This window comes from Apostichopus japonicus, chromosome 21 (genome assembly GCF_037975245.1).
Source record: "Apostichopus japonicus isolate 1M-3 chromosome 21, ASM3797524v1, whole genome shotgun sequence".
NCBI classification, from domain to species: Eukaryota; Metazoa; Echinodermata; class Holothuroidea; order Aspidochirotida; family Stichopodidae; genus Apostichopus; species Apostichopus japonicus.
Window position 1 is genome coordinate 19,335,871 of NC_092581.1, and position 14,132 is coordinate 19,350,002.

General features: G+C 38.2%; 2 protein-coding genes across 3 annotated transcripts in view; one reads left to right on the forward strand and one right to left on the reverse strand.

The window, feature by feature from the left end:
• LOC139962894 (probable methyltransferase-like protein 24) overlaps nucleotides 1–11,423 on the reverse strand; it is a 40,582-nt gene extending 29,159 nt beyond the window's left edge. Inside the window, exon 1 of one of the 2 annotated variants that reach the window (XM_071963282.1) lies at nucleotides 11,290–11,423. The gene's annotated coding sequence lies outside the window, so the exon portion shown is untranslated. Of the gene's footprint in view, nucleotides 1–6,741; nucleotides 7,093–11,289 lie in introns of those variants that run through there. The other variant, XM_071963281.1, reaches the window with a different exon arrangement.
• LOC139962409 (protein mago nashi homolog) overlaps nucleotides 1–14,132 on the forward strand; it is a 183,793-nt gene that overhangs the window by 159,817 nt on the left and 9,844 nt on the right. The gene's annotated exons all lie outside the window — the stretch shown is intronic.

Below are 14,132 nucleotides of genomic sequence, written 5' to 3' on the forward strand. Positions count from 1 at the left end.
CTCTGGATTGTTCTTTAATTGTGGCTACTATGTAAATGTTTGTTTTTTAAAAGGAGTCAACTCTCTCTCCTGTAACTAGGCTCCTAAGGGATATTCTCGTGTTTCTACCCCAGTGGATTGATGAACGAGATAACACTGATTTGAAATGAAACGTACTTTTTATCTTTCGAATTCCTCATTCCTCATACCTCATACCTTACCATTGTTTTACACCCCCACCCATCCCCTCACTAGGCCCCTAACCCATTAACATACGACTCCCATTGAGGTCCGCAAGAGGGAGGGGGCAAGGAGACGGAAGTAGTAACAAAATCTGTGTTTTTCTCTCTTTAAAATATGTTTAAAAAATGAATTTTGACTGTTATTCGGTTAATTTCCATTGTAAAGCGGTTTAACTCATTCTTTTTTGACGGTGAACCAGTTATAGGACCAGTTATAGGAAACTTGATGTTTGCTTGCCCCTTCTGGATTTGTTTTCTGCGGCGTCCATGATGGATCCCATTATTGAAGATTACTAACATTGCCCCAAAAAATACGATAGAAAAGACAAGCAATGATAACTCATGTTGAAACTTGATTATGCCGTTGCAATTTCTCGAACATCATGTAGGCCAGCGTTTTAAACATTAACCAGTCAACAACAGGAAACGTAGAATCCAAATAAAACGTTAAATTTTATGAGTTGTCAGATTCGTAATATTGGCAAGCAAATAAGTAAATGGGGGGGGGGGGGGAGTTCACTTTGAGGCCTACTTATGGTATTCGACGTCTTTTGGGAGGGATTGTCCCATCATGCAGTATCTTCTGTAATCTTCATAGCGATGTAAATCACTGTTTTTCTCAAAACGTATCTGAATGTGTTGTATCTGTTTAACGGTTGCCTGAGCGTGTGCAAACACCGTATAGACTTGCAATACTAACTAATATCTATGGTCCCCTTTCTATCCCCTTAGCCCAGAACAATAGACCCTCCTGTCGTTCTGTTGTTCTATCAATCCTTTATTTCTTTCTTAGCCATGTCGGACACAGCAATGCCAATGTCATTTGCATAACACTCGGTGTTATTTACATATCTATAGCAATTGAACGGATCAATGGTATTTCTAAGGCCAAGCTTTAGGTAGTTTCAGTAAACTATATAGACTTTGCCGGTGTTAACACGGCCTTTCCCATTGTTGATGGGCTATAACAAGGGCTTACGTTCTGCATATTTCTGTTCTCGAAAGTAGTAAAAGGTTCAAAGAAGGTGTCTGGATTGTGCTGCAGGCAAACTTACATAAGTACTTGCATGCGACTGATATATGCAGTGGTTAATGAAACTGTGTATTGACAGAGGAGGTATGCATACTTCCGTGAGAGCTGGGTGACGGATTGACACTTGTTGGATATGAAACAGAGATTCAATGGATGAAACCCATCTTCCGCGCAACGTGATATAAAGAGTCGAATTGTCTTTTGCACAAGTATAACACAGTAGCCAGTACTTGTATACCGCCATTACCAGTATAGTGAAAGAGACAATGGTGTGGTTAAGGGAGTGAAGACTCGCGCACAAAGAAACGTCTGATGCCGGTAATCTGACCTAGTTTCGAATGTGGTGTACCAGAGTTGTTAGACATCACCATCGATCTCAGAAAATACACACACAGCTTGCTACCCTCGGTAAAGAGACACTAGTGTACAGTCAATACATGCAGCTACGGTCAATACCCACAACACAGTGTACAAACAATACAGTGATGGACATCTCAGGTCTAGATAAAGATAACAAGGTATCACGTTTCATTACTGTCTGCACTTTGTAGCGACAAGAAAAAAAAATCACAAGCAACGGAAAGTTAACTTTTTCAGAGGGCGGCACGCGGTTTGGGGCGAGTCTTCAATGCCTTTAATATAGGAATTGGTGGTTATATATTTCATGATCAGTTTCCGTCCCCTCTCACCAACCCCTTTCTACCTCTCACCTCCTCCCTTCCAAACTATGTGACTTCCTATGTTCCAAAGCATCACAAACCATCACAATCACATATATGTCAGGAAACAATCGTATACATTTGTGCGCAAGGATATCATGAACACCTTACATTGGTGCCCCCCCCCCATGCCGAGATTTGGGGTAATTTCAGCGTCACTGCAACAAGTGTCAGTTACTAAGGCCGACATGATCTTGTTCTAACATCTGGATGCCAAAGTATAACGAGCAAGCAACTTGACATGATTCAGAAGAGACTTTCAGGACTTGAACTCTCTTCAAATCGCCAACCCCTCCCCCTCCCACATTTCTGCCCGGCCCCTTCCGCGTAAAAATGTAATCGTTCTGGAAAGAAAAAATGTTTTTACTATAACTTGAAAAGGACATGCCTCAGCCCCCCCCCCCCCCACTCACCCCTCCTTATTGCTCCGCGCACACATATACCATCTTTTCCACAAACAGACAAACATTAAATGAAGTTCTCCCAACGGCCCCTAGTTAGTCATTTTGTTGTACATGATCGACTGAGGGTACATACTGTCAATGTGTACGTACGAATATCTTTTTATAGGGGACCAAGTTCATGTATAAGGGTAAATAAACCAACAGGGACGACACTCCACTCTCATGGCTACTGCTGAGTTCACGTCTTTGAATTGCCATGGAGGAACCGGGTGGTCGGTATATAGGCTATACATCCAGCTATCCAAACTTGGAGCCTTTGATATAATTTCTTATTTTCAGACACACATATACGGCAATTTGCTGACAGCGATTACCACAAATTTATTTCCGTTTTCGGAAGTTGTTCAAGTAACATACAGGTTACGGATTCAGTTCAGCATGAGTTAGATATGGTCTGCTTATATAATACAGTAAAAGTCGTCTGTGCGATAAAGTATCAATATTATCAGTATAACACACTGTACATCGATGAATGAATTATATATAGCGTAAAGCCAAACTGAATTAATTAAGCAGTATTCTGAGTACTCATATCACGGCGGTTTATTTGAATCACAGGCCAGAGTACAACAGGTGTTGTTTACAAAGCATCTGGATACAGAACTCCCGGTAGTGGCCTGGGGAAGGGAGGTAGGGATAGCAGAGCGAGGATATAGACTCCAAGATGTTTAATCAACCTCACCGCCTCCACCCCCTCCCCTTCAACGGGTCGAGGAAAAGTCAAGGGGCCCGTTTGTTTTAGCATTCTTCACCAATGTGCACGTGCAATATGCAGCTTCAGTATATACCGCTATTGAAAATGTTAAAACCTTTAGAACAGCCAAGGGTGCCGTTCTCTGCTGTGTGTATTAATGGCACCAAAATGGATGTGAGTGGGCGTATTTTGATTAAATTGATACTTATCACTATACACTCAAATGGTAACACGCCAGGTTCAATTTTGCCTATACCTGTACAAAACTGATCATTTGACGTGTGTGGCAGGAAGGAGAATGAGTCTCCCATCACCACCTATGGCTTACCATGATTAGAAGAAACCTTGTCACATGCAGTGAAATACATTGAAGTAGAGTTCTAGATCAAAAGGAATTATTTACTTTAGTTTTCAATCCGACGGTTGATTGACAAGAGTTTTATTTCGAACTTTATTTCCCTGTTTTGATAAGCATTAGTCTTATTTAGGTTCAACTTCAGACAGTTAACTTATATATCATCGTCAAAATTCAAAAGTGAAAACAAAAGCTTCATATTCAAATGAAGCAGAAAAGAATGGTTCGTTTCGGCATAGTCGGTGAAAAAATTGTGGACTGAACCCGCACTCGTCTTGTGCGGGAGTGGTGGGGGGGTGGGCTTGAAAGGTTTGAATGGATATAATTGGCCCACCTGTCTGATAATCTACAGTCCATATGTGATTAATCAATAACTTATTTCCGAATTTGGTTCTGATTGACACTTTGTTGTTTTCTTTTCGACATGTTTCTTGTCAATGTCCTTTGTTGTAATTTCAAAGTCGTCCCCTATTTAGCAGCCTAATTAATGGAATAAGGGTCTGCCGTGCAATCTCAGCTCGATTTACGGTGGGATGAATAAGTTTAACTACCAATAGCACACCTCTGGAAATATGCTTACACCACCTCATCCCTTCCCTCCCATCCCATATAATCTATAATCTCCAAAATGGCCAGTAAAAGTCAATGACACACACACACCGCCAGACAGAACGAGACGAAACGCATATGAACTGTCATGACCTATAGTTGTCGATAATCGGTTTCGAGCCGGTATACCGGTATATCAACCCCCCCCCCCCCCCTGTGTTACTCCATGATTGTATACATCGAACTATTTGTCATGCGATATCCTTTTCTAAAGAGCATATGAAACTCCATCGATCAAGCATATTACACTCTTTGCTTCTAGGAGACTTATACATGCGTTGTAGTATAAGTATTACAATTAATTCATCGTGCCTTTTGTTTTTCACATTCTTAGCCTAAGTTTAGTCGATTCCTTTCAGCTTTCACTCTAAAACTAACATATGTTGTCCGATCTAAGAATACGGTATTGTTTAACGGACATACTACAAACTAAAGCACTGGAAAATCGAGGTCAATAATTACAACCCACCAAAATCGATTTTTCTAAAACTGGTCGAAATTCTTGTATTGCCCTCTTACTGGTGGAACCACGGATGATTTCACTTCATCAAACACTCCGCTTAGCTATATAGGACGGAATGAACCCTCAGTTTATGGGATCGCAACTGGTACACAGCTGGGCCCGAGGAACCCGAAGGTGTGAATGGCCCGTCAGGTAATTGAGAAGACGAAAGTGCCGACTTTCTTTCGGTCAAGAAATATGCTAGTTTCGTCCAAGGCGTCAAATTCGCTACTTGTTTCATGACCCTATAGGTGGAGCAACCGGTTGGATAATAGAGCTGGTAACACTTCACGCCTCAGTCCACTGTTTCATTAAATTAATAAATATTATGTCAAACCCTCCCTCCTCCCCAACCCCTCCACACCCTCCCACTCCAAGCACCTTTTCTTTGTCTGTAAATATGTTCAAAATTGAGCGTTTTACAAATATTAGTATTGCAAATAATCATACCAAGAGAACTGTTAAGAATTATTTTCACGAAAATTAAGGTAAATGAACTAATATTTTATTAATTAATTAATTGATTAATTAATTCCTCAACATATAGTCACGTGAATACTTTCCACTGTAGTACGTGAAGCACATTTAGTAGTGGCAAATTGGAAAATTAAACAATTTTCGACATCTAACTTCACCACTTGTAACGAATTTTGAATATTGAAAAAATAACGACCTATACATTGATATGAGATTTTAGTGACATCCAAAATCGACGCCTGAAAGCGGGTTAAAAAAGTAATTATAATGCTGACTTAACATTAATCTACGCATCACGTCGATACCAACAAAATGACTGACGTAACTATGACGTATTGGTCAAGCGTATACAACGATTCCAAAATAGGAACAACGACTAAAATATAATTGAAATGTCAAGTCCCTCGTGGGCACGATAATTCATTTATAGATAATTTAAAGGTATTCTGTATTGGCCCCAAATATGCTAGATATTCAAATATGGTCACCTTTGGTCAAAGTTTTGAAACTGTTTATAGTACAACCTTGGAGGAAATTTCCTCACTGGGACATTCAGTCCTATTGTGTGCTCTGTAGAAATGTCTGAGAAAAATTTGGCAGTGAAGACCTCAAGGAAAGTATTTTTTGAAAACTTCTAGCAATTATATATAGCGTGCTATAATATGGGGCCTATACTGACTACCTTTAAAAGGTTTGTAGTTATACAGCCAAACATGATATTATGCATAAATGATCTAAATATTTTGTCTGTGTATATTAGAGTCCATCATGAACTGACTTATGGTCACTTTAACGAACCACGAGGTAGCACAACGACTTGGACTATTATGCAGATCGTACGTATAATTTAAAAAAAAAAGTCATTAATACATATCAAATATTAATATGATGTTATTGATGGATGCGCTGTTGCATTATTGTGTGTGCATGGGTATATATTACTTACACATTGAGGGATGTTTCTGATCGGAGTTCAAAGTAACAACAAATATACTTAAAGGAGACACAAATTTCAACCATCATAGTCGGTCCGTGTGATATAGATATCACCTTAACATGACCTAATGGGGACATTCGGGTTTCAGTGTTCACTGCTAGCATTCAACCTTGAGAACACGGAAAACCGAAAACAACGAGAAACAAAAGTCAAATGTTTGAGATCCTAGTGGCACTATAACATTACAGATTTAAAAAATGGTAGCTCCCAGACAGTGACTATTAAACTATAGGATATCTCCCAGACGGAACAAGGTTTTCTTGGCTCGGTTTTGGGTAGTTGTTCTTATCAATGATCTCTGTGATGTAACGTAAAGATGGGCGAATGAATTTGTGTTCCCTCCAATTGCCTCGTCTATATACACACATGCACAATAGAGATTCTCCACACAAACAAATTATTTCTGCTATAGGATATATCGACCTTGTATAACGACCGATAGTAGCTTAACCATACCTAGATAATTTCTAAACTTTTGAAAGACTTTAAATATTTAAGATATTAATTTATCAACTAATAAATATCATGCAGACAAAAAAACTGAAGTTTTCGAGGCATTTTTCTGCAGTTTTGCTATATTTGTATGAACTTACGAAGAAAATACTTACCCCTCCCTCAAGGAAAATTAAATTCAAACAGAAAAGGGAAGAAAAAGTGAAAACCTACTCACCAAACATTTGTTTGTTAGTCTGTAAACTCCCTGTTCATAGACTGAAATCACAAATCAATGAATAAAGCCGATAAGATAATCCCCCGAAAACCAAGTGTTAGTGAGACAGAGCAGAGCTGTTAACTTCCAACAGTATACACAACGACTATATTATCTATATATACATATATATTCCTTTGTAATTTCTGTCAAGTTCGTATAGACTATTTATCATAGAATTCAATTCTAAACGACACCAGCCCTACGATGTTTTGCAAGCTTTTTCGAGGTTCAACGGTGCGTATCGACCCACTAACTAGTTCCAATAGCTGATTCACTCTAACTCTGTGATACAATTCTCACACATTGGTTGGTTACTTTGGTCGTAAGCTATCTATATTGACAAGGATTGTATGTATGGCGCCCTTCGCTTTCAATAATAACAAATCTTTTTCCCCTTTACTGTGATTCACTCAAGCATGCGCAGAACAAAAAGTGGGGATGAACGCGTAAACAAAATGGATTGTACAGAGCTTATACGTTGAGACCACCGTTACAGTTACTAACTAATACAATATATATATATATATATATATATATATATATATATATATATATATATATATATATATATATATATATATACATATATACATATATACATATCTATATCATATATATCTATATCTATATCTATCTATATCTATATCTATATCTATATCTCATATATATCTATATCTATCTATATATATATATATATATAATTGAAATTGTAGTGAGTTGTAGTAAAACTCCAGAACAGTGAAAAAACTTCCAGCCTCCCCTCCGGGATTCGAACCCGCGGGCCTCCCGCTTTATATGTGAACACCCTAACCAACTAGGCGCCATAGCTGCTTTAATTAAGGTAGTGTGTGCCAAAGACCGTATTTTGTTGATCAAACTGCGGGTAATAATTGTTCAGTAAATAGTTTCGTTCAATCCGTTATCTAAAAGCTTCCTGACGACTGGTCAGAAGTCTATACTGCAGATAAAACTTCAGGTGACTGTGAAGGGATCAGAAGACGAAAAGTCAACAAGTTTATTTTGTTTATAGTTTTTGTTATAATGCAACGTTTTACTGGTTGCCGGAGACACCGTGTCTGAATAACAAAGGGTACTAATTGTAGTTAGACTCAGAGGCCAAGGTTTACGACTAAAATGTCGGAGCTATTCATGTGGTCAAAGAGCTTTACGAGACAGTGATACGGCCTAGTAAAGTAGACGCATGTTCAAACCAGGGAGCTGCTACTTTAACAAGTAGCAGCTCCCTGTTCAAACGCTTTCATGTTTTTCACTGATGACAACGTTAGAAATGTGAAGAAAAATGATCATGTCCTTTGGGTATCTTGTTTATGTGAATATATAAAGCTGTAGCCTTATAGCTCGTTGGTATATATGAAAATAAAAAAAATAATATCATATCATATCATAGTAGAGAAGACACACGGTCTATTTCTGGAGAACCACAAGTTGCAGATAAGGTCATCATTCGCTTTAATACTCAGCAACATACCGTTTATGCACTGGTACGTAAACACAGGGAAATAACAGCTCCCTGGTCAACTTGACAAGAGGTTGTTAGGGCAAATACCTACACTCGGTATTCACATCATACCACAGAATCGTTACCCCATCCAATCCTGCTCCGTCCCACCCCGGCCCAGTTTATCCTCAGCAAAAAGTGTATAACCATGTCGTCCGAAATTCGTTATCAGGAATGTGAGTCGAATACGTTGATGAGTGAGGGAAGGAGAAGGGGGTATAACATGGGTACCTCGGTTCAAAAAAGGGGAAGGCAACCCGCTCTCCCCACCCCCTCCTCTTCAGAATGAAGTTTATCGTACATAACTCTCTGACTAAAGTCATATACTATAAATCCACAGAGCTACACCCAAAGTTATCAATGCATCGGAAACAGAAATTGACAAAAGAACAATATTATACTATATGCATGCTTTCAACACATGCACGTTCTTGTAATGAGGTAACCATCTGTGTAGGTTACCATAGCTACATGTGGCAGACCATTTACAACCAACACAGATAATTGCCGCCATTTCTGTAGGCCTACTGCTGAGCATCTACTCCAAAATAGTGTCAATTCCGCTGACAATTATATCAAAGTAATTTGTGCTTCATTCATAAAAGTCAGCGGGGTAGGTTTGGCAAATGATGAAATTCACTTCAAACCACATTTTGATGGCTAAACACGTGCAGACAATCTGTGACATGATCCTGAATTCATGATATGTGTTTGCTAGATCCCGAAGCAACGCCATTCATTACACTACATGCCTAGCTCATAACGACGACCGGTGGTTTACGTCATTTGGCCTACGTCAACTGACCTTTAACCTTTATAGGATATTTGCCGTTCCTACGTGATGAATCCATGAGAGCAACAATAAGCCCGGCGGGCTCGCTTTCACTAATCAAAGGAATAAAGGTTCACATGAAAAATACGAAGTACCCTCAAAATGCACATTTCTGTTTCTTTCAAACGCAAATAGGTCATTTTGACTATCATAGATGCAAAAAGTGTCATGTATTGTGTTTGTATAAAACGACCTCACGGACAGTAAGTATACCCCCCCCCCTCCCCATTCTCTGATTCCCTGCATACATCGTGACACACCGAGTTCAACGAGTGACAGCAAGTTGGATCAAAGCTAAAATTGTTACATCTTTGCAGGAAGCATTGTGACAAAGTAAATGATAGGAACTATTCGTGAATTTCACATGGTCAACTTTTGCACACGCACTGGTCAACCAAATAAAGTATTTATTTCACTTTTGGCGTTCCATAGGCTAAGCAACTGATCGAAGCAGTATTATGGGAAATCACCAAAACAAGATGACTCATTGCTGCCATTCAATTGATCGAAAAACTCAGCTGATGATCTCCTTGGAAGAAACTTGTTTTTATTTCTATTCCAAACTTGGTTTCCTCATTATAGTAAATAACTTGAACAACAATTTCGAGGTGTGTGTGTGAATACTTTCTTACAACAAAGAGTTTGCTGTTCTTGATGAATCCCATTAACAGCAATTACTCGCATCTTCGTGTTTTGTTCTCTTCAAACAGATAAATTGAGTTTATTTCAATGGATTTGAGCTTTATTCTTGTCAGTTCATGGGTGGGCTGGCAGTGCTTATATGCATATACATATATTCATGCATATGCACGACCCTGACTAACTTGAACACCCAGTTGGGACAATTTTTTTCTATACTGTAGTTTCATGTCCAGCTTCAGAGCACTCGTATTGTCAGTACGAGCAGTATGAATATCATGTTTCTATCAACTAAACGTTAGTAACTATTTGGACAGTCAATACTAGTGCTTTGGAAACATGATATTGGAGAAGAGTTTAGAGAGATATTAGCATTAGGAAATTGTCCCAACTGGCTGAACTTGAAGAACGAACTGTTGACAATTTTAGATCTTGGTTGTTCAAGTTAATGCGATAATTGGAGAAATTGGGTGCCGGGATGGGAAGGAGTTGGATGGGAGGGTGAGGGTGAGGAGGGGGTGAAGGAAGTATTTTTGGGGGAAAATATGACATTCCTTCTACGTCCGCCACTATAGGCCCTGTACGTTAGAATTATTTAAGACATAAACCAACCGTATAGGACTAAAAATATAATCTCGTCCATTGACTCCCAAGAACCAAACCTATTCACAGATAAAGTATATATGTATTAAATATGTAGGTCAACCCACCCCCCCCCCTCCCCCTCTTATGTCCTCTTACTCGTGTTCAAGCATTTTACTGTCCTCCTCGAAGCACCTTTTCCTTCCCTCATGCAGACAATAAATTCGGTCTCACTGAAAATGTCTCAACGTCTTGGAACAATAAATCCGACAGGAAAAAAATGTTGAAAAAGTTTTAGAGATATTGGAATGTTAAATTTTAGGACCAGTATTGATAACCCTCAAAGGACACTAAATGCTTGTATGATCTCGTTTTTTTTTCAATCGGTCCTCGTGCTTCTTTGTTTCGTCACAGTATATGTGATTTAAATAACTTAAATTTCTTGTAAAAACAAAACTTTTGATTTGCAGCTGCTAAGAATTTCCTTTCGTCGATTAGAAACAGATCTATTAATATATAGTCATACATTTGAAGGAAATATCCTAATCTGAATTTGAATTTGATAATGGAATACGGAAACCATGCAGTTCATATTATGATTTCAAACATGGCCCCCTCCCCTCTCCCCTCTCCCGCCACCCCAGGGTCACTTTATTTAACAGTATAACCAATAAATTGCACAGCGCGTCGAACAGAACAACTGCAAAAATATTTCTTCAAAGTTTCTTACGAGAACTTTGGGAGGATATGTTACAATGATTATGTTGAAACGATCCCCCCCCCCCTTCCCTCCCCGCTTCATGTAACCAAAATTGTGTATTAGAATTAGAATATATCCATCAAGCTGAATTATATTTTTTTAAAGGTTTTCACATAATTGAAGGCACTGAGCTGCTACTAAATACAGATCTTTCTTGATAAAATAACAACTTACCGATTACATGTCGATTCCAATTAATGATCCGGAAACTTCAAAATTCCTCTGAAAAAAACTCAAAGTCAGCTTAGCTTTAAATCCTCCATTAATCACAGAAAAAAAAGCGATATTTCCCTCATTTTGTATATTTGTCCTTTGTGTTTGTAATGTGTACTTTCCAGTACCCGAAATATGATTTAATCCTTTTTCGAAGAAGAGAATTTTTAATGTTTAACATTTATTGACAACCCTGTGTATATCTTTCGCGCACGCACACACACACACACACATAATTTGCTGCAATGTTGAATCCCAACTGACCATCGCAAGCGTTGCTGCATGTGTGTGGCTTCTGAGAAGACTAACTGAATTCAACAAACACTAAATAAATAGTTGGAATATACTACAAAAAAGGGGAGGGGGTACACTTTCTAGTTTTATGTTCCACGGGTCTTAATTTTCCATGCTTTGGCAATAACCCACAAAACAATGCTGACTCGTGGTCTTTCTAACTCTCTCCCGTTTTGGTCCAAATGGAGTCACAAACCAGGAAGATTTAAGCCAATTCCATTGGCTCTTTTTTATTTTCGTCGTCTCTTACCAAAAGATTATTCAATTCCTTTCAATGTGTCCAGACGGTTCGACAAAAGAAGACATGAATTACTATAACAAAAGTGGCGAAAATTGGTACTAAGCGACCCCACAGACGAATACAACATGTTTAAGCTCACGCAACAATAGAAACTGGTTGAATCGCTGCTATAGTTCTATAGGCCTCTGAAACCGTCCCGTATTTGTATATTCCGCATTATGCTAAGGCTTCAAGAAAATTGCCGTCTATAGGAATCACCCAAAGTGTAAAGAAAGTGAAATAGTTTAACAAAGGTTTTTTTTTTTTTTTTTTGGCAAGAGGTATGTCTAGGCGTTCTATTTTATTATTATCAATGACCATACCACCTGCAACGAATTTGCTATGGCTTAATGGCACGTGTACACTTTTTTATTGAGAGTCTATGCTCATAATGAACACACATTTCGTTACATTCCTCCTCAACAATACATTCATTCCGCTAAACCTTAATCATGTTGTTAGTCTTTTATCAGTCGAGGCTAAGATATAACGTCAATCTTCAGTTGAAGTTGCATGGATATCTGTTTCTTGACATTCATAATTATTCTCACTTTGTGCCATTATGTTGTCCCTATCATTTATTTTAATTATTAGGTTTTAAACATTGAAGTGATGAAAGTATAAACACAACGAAATTATCAACGTCCCCATTCAACTCCCCGTCAATGCTTCCATTGTTAATGATGATCGCTGGACTTGTTTGTTCTTTAAGTTCACAGAATAGCAGTAACAGATACGGTGAATGACAAAAAATAGAACATTTTGTCCTTATTATTTATATTAATGATTGGGTTTTAAAAATTGCAGTGATGAAAGTATAAACAAAACGAATTATCAAGGTGAACTTTTAGATATTACTTCAAAATGAAGGTGATTTTGTTTTTAAGTGTTTAAATAGTTGTGTACGTCTTATCAAATAAAGGGTTTTTAGGTTATGATGAACCGTCGTGGCAGCAGAATCCCACCCCATGGTACCCCATGACCCACCCCTCCCCACCCCCCCCCCCCCCGTCGATGCTTCCACTGTTGATGACGATCGCTGGACTTTTTCCTTGTTTAAGTTCACAGATTAGGAGTAACAGATACGACACAACAGTTTGGTGAATGATATAGCTTGGCAACGTGACCGTGTTTAATTTCAACATCGCATAAAAGGCTTACGTCACGACATTTGCTTTCTTCTATTTTATTCCATCATGGAGGTAAAACAGATTTACCTCCATGGTTATTCCAGGCGGTACATTTCAACAATAGATATACTACAGACAATAGTCAAACCTACTGTAGAGGACGCCTTGGTATGTAAATATCATCCATCCATTGTATTCACATTCAATCCGACAAAGGCCTCCCTCTGAGGGCAATGAAAATCATTTGAAAAGGATGAAAACTACCCGCAGCAGTTGTTTGCTTTTACACTAGTGCTGATACTTGATAAATCTTTAAAAACATTTTACAGCCTTTGATCCTATCAAGACATACACCAGCGCATCCCACGGGTTTGCTTGAATTATTTCCGTTCTTTTTCAAAGGTGGAAAGAGAAACTCTGTTACAAATACTTTCTCTCTGAATCTTAAGCATATGGGGCATCACGTACTATGATGAGGGCAAAGGGGCGGGGGTATGCAGATTTCCCGTTGGGTCATAGTGACGTTTGTTCGGTAAATTTTGCGATTTGTCGGGACACTCATTCATTACTCTTAATCGGAAAAGATATAGTTGTCGGAAACATGTCCAGGATTATCGGATAGATCCATGATCTCCCGATTTGGTAGGGAGGAATTCCTAATGTCAGATTACATGGAACATAATGATACGATTACAAAATCAAACAGTTACAATATCATATTCAAAATTCGGTAAATCTTAGATCTACCATTTACATCATCATTTTTTTGCAATGAGTAAATAGTCTTTATCTCTTCGAACTAGTAAACCTTCTGTACTGTTAGGAACCAACCATTGGTTGGATGTAAGAAATTTGCATGTTCAAATACATATACATAATTTGCATATACATAATTAGCTAATGAATTTGCAGTTTCCGAACCATGTCACATGCCGTAAGTTTTTAATTTAAATACATGTATTCATATATATGTATATCACATATGTCACTTGTTATTATATATACTATATAGATTATATGTAACTTGTTAAAGAATAACCTGGTATATTATCAGGTTAAAAGAAAGAGAAGTTGTTTAGAAAGGGTTTTAATCTTTGCTA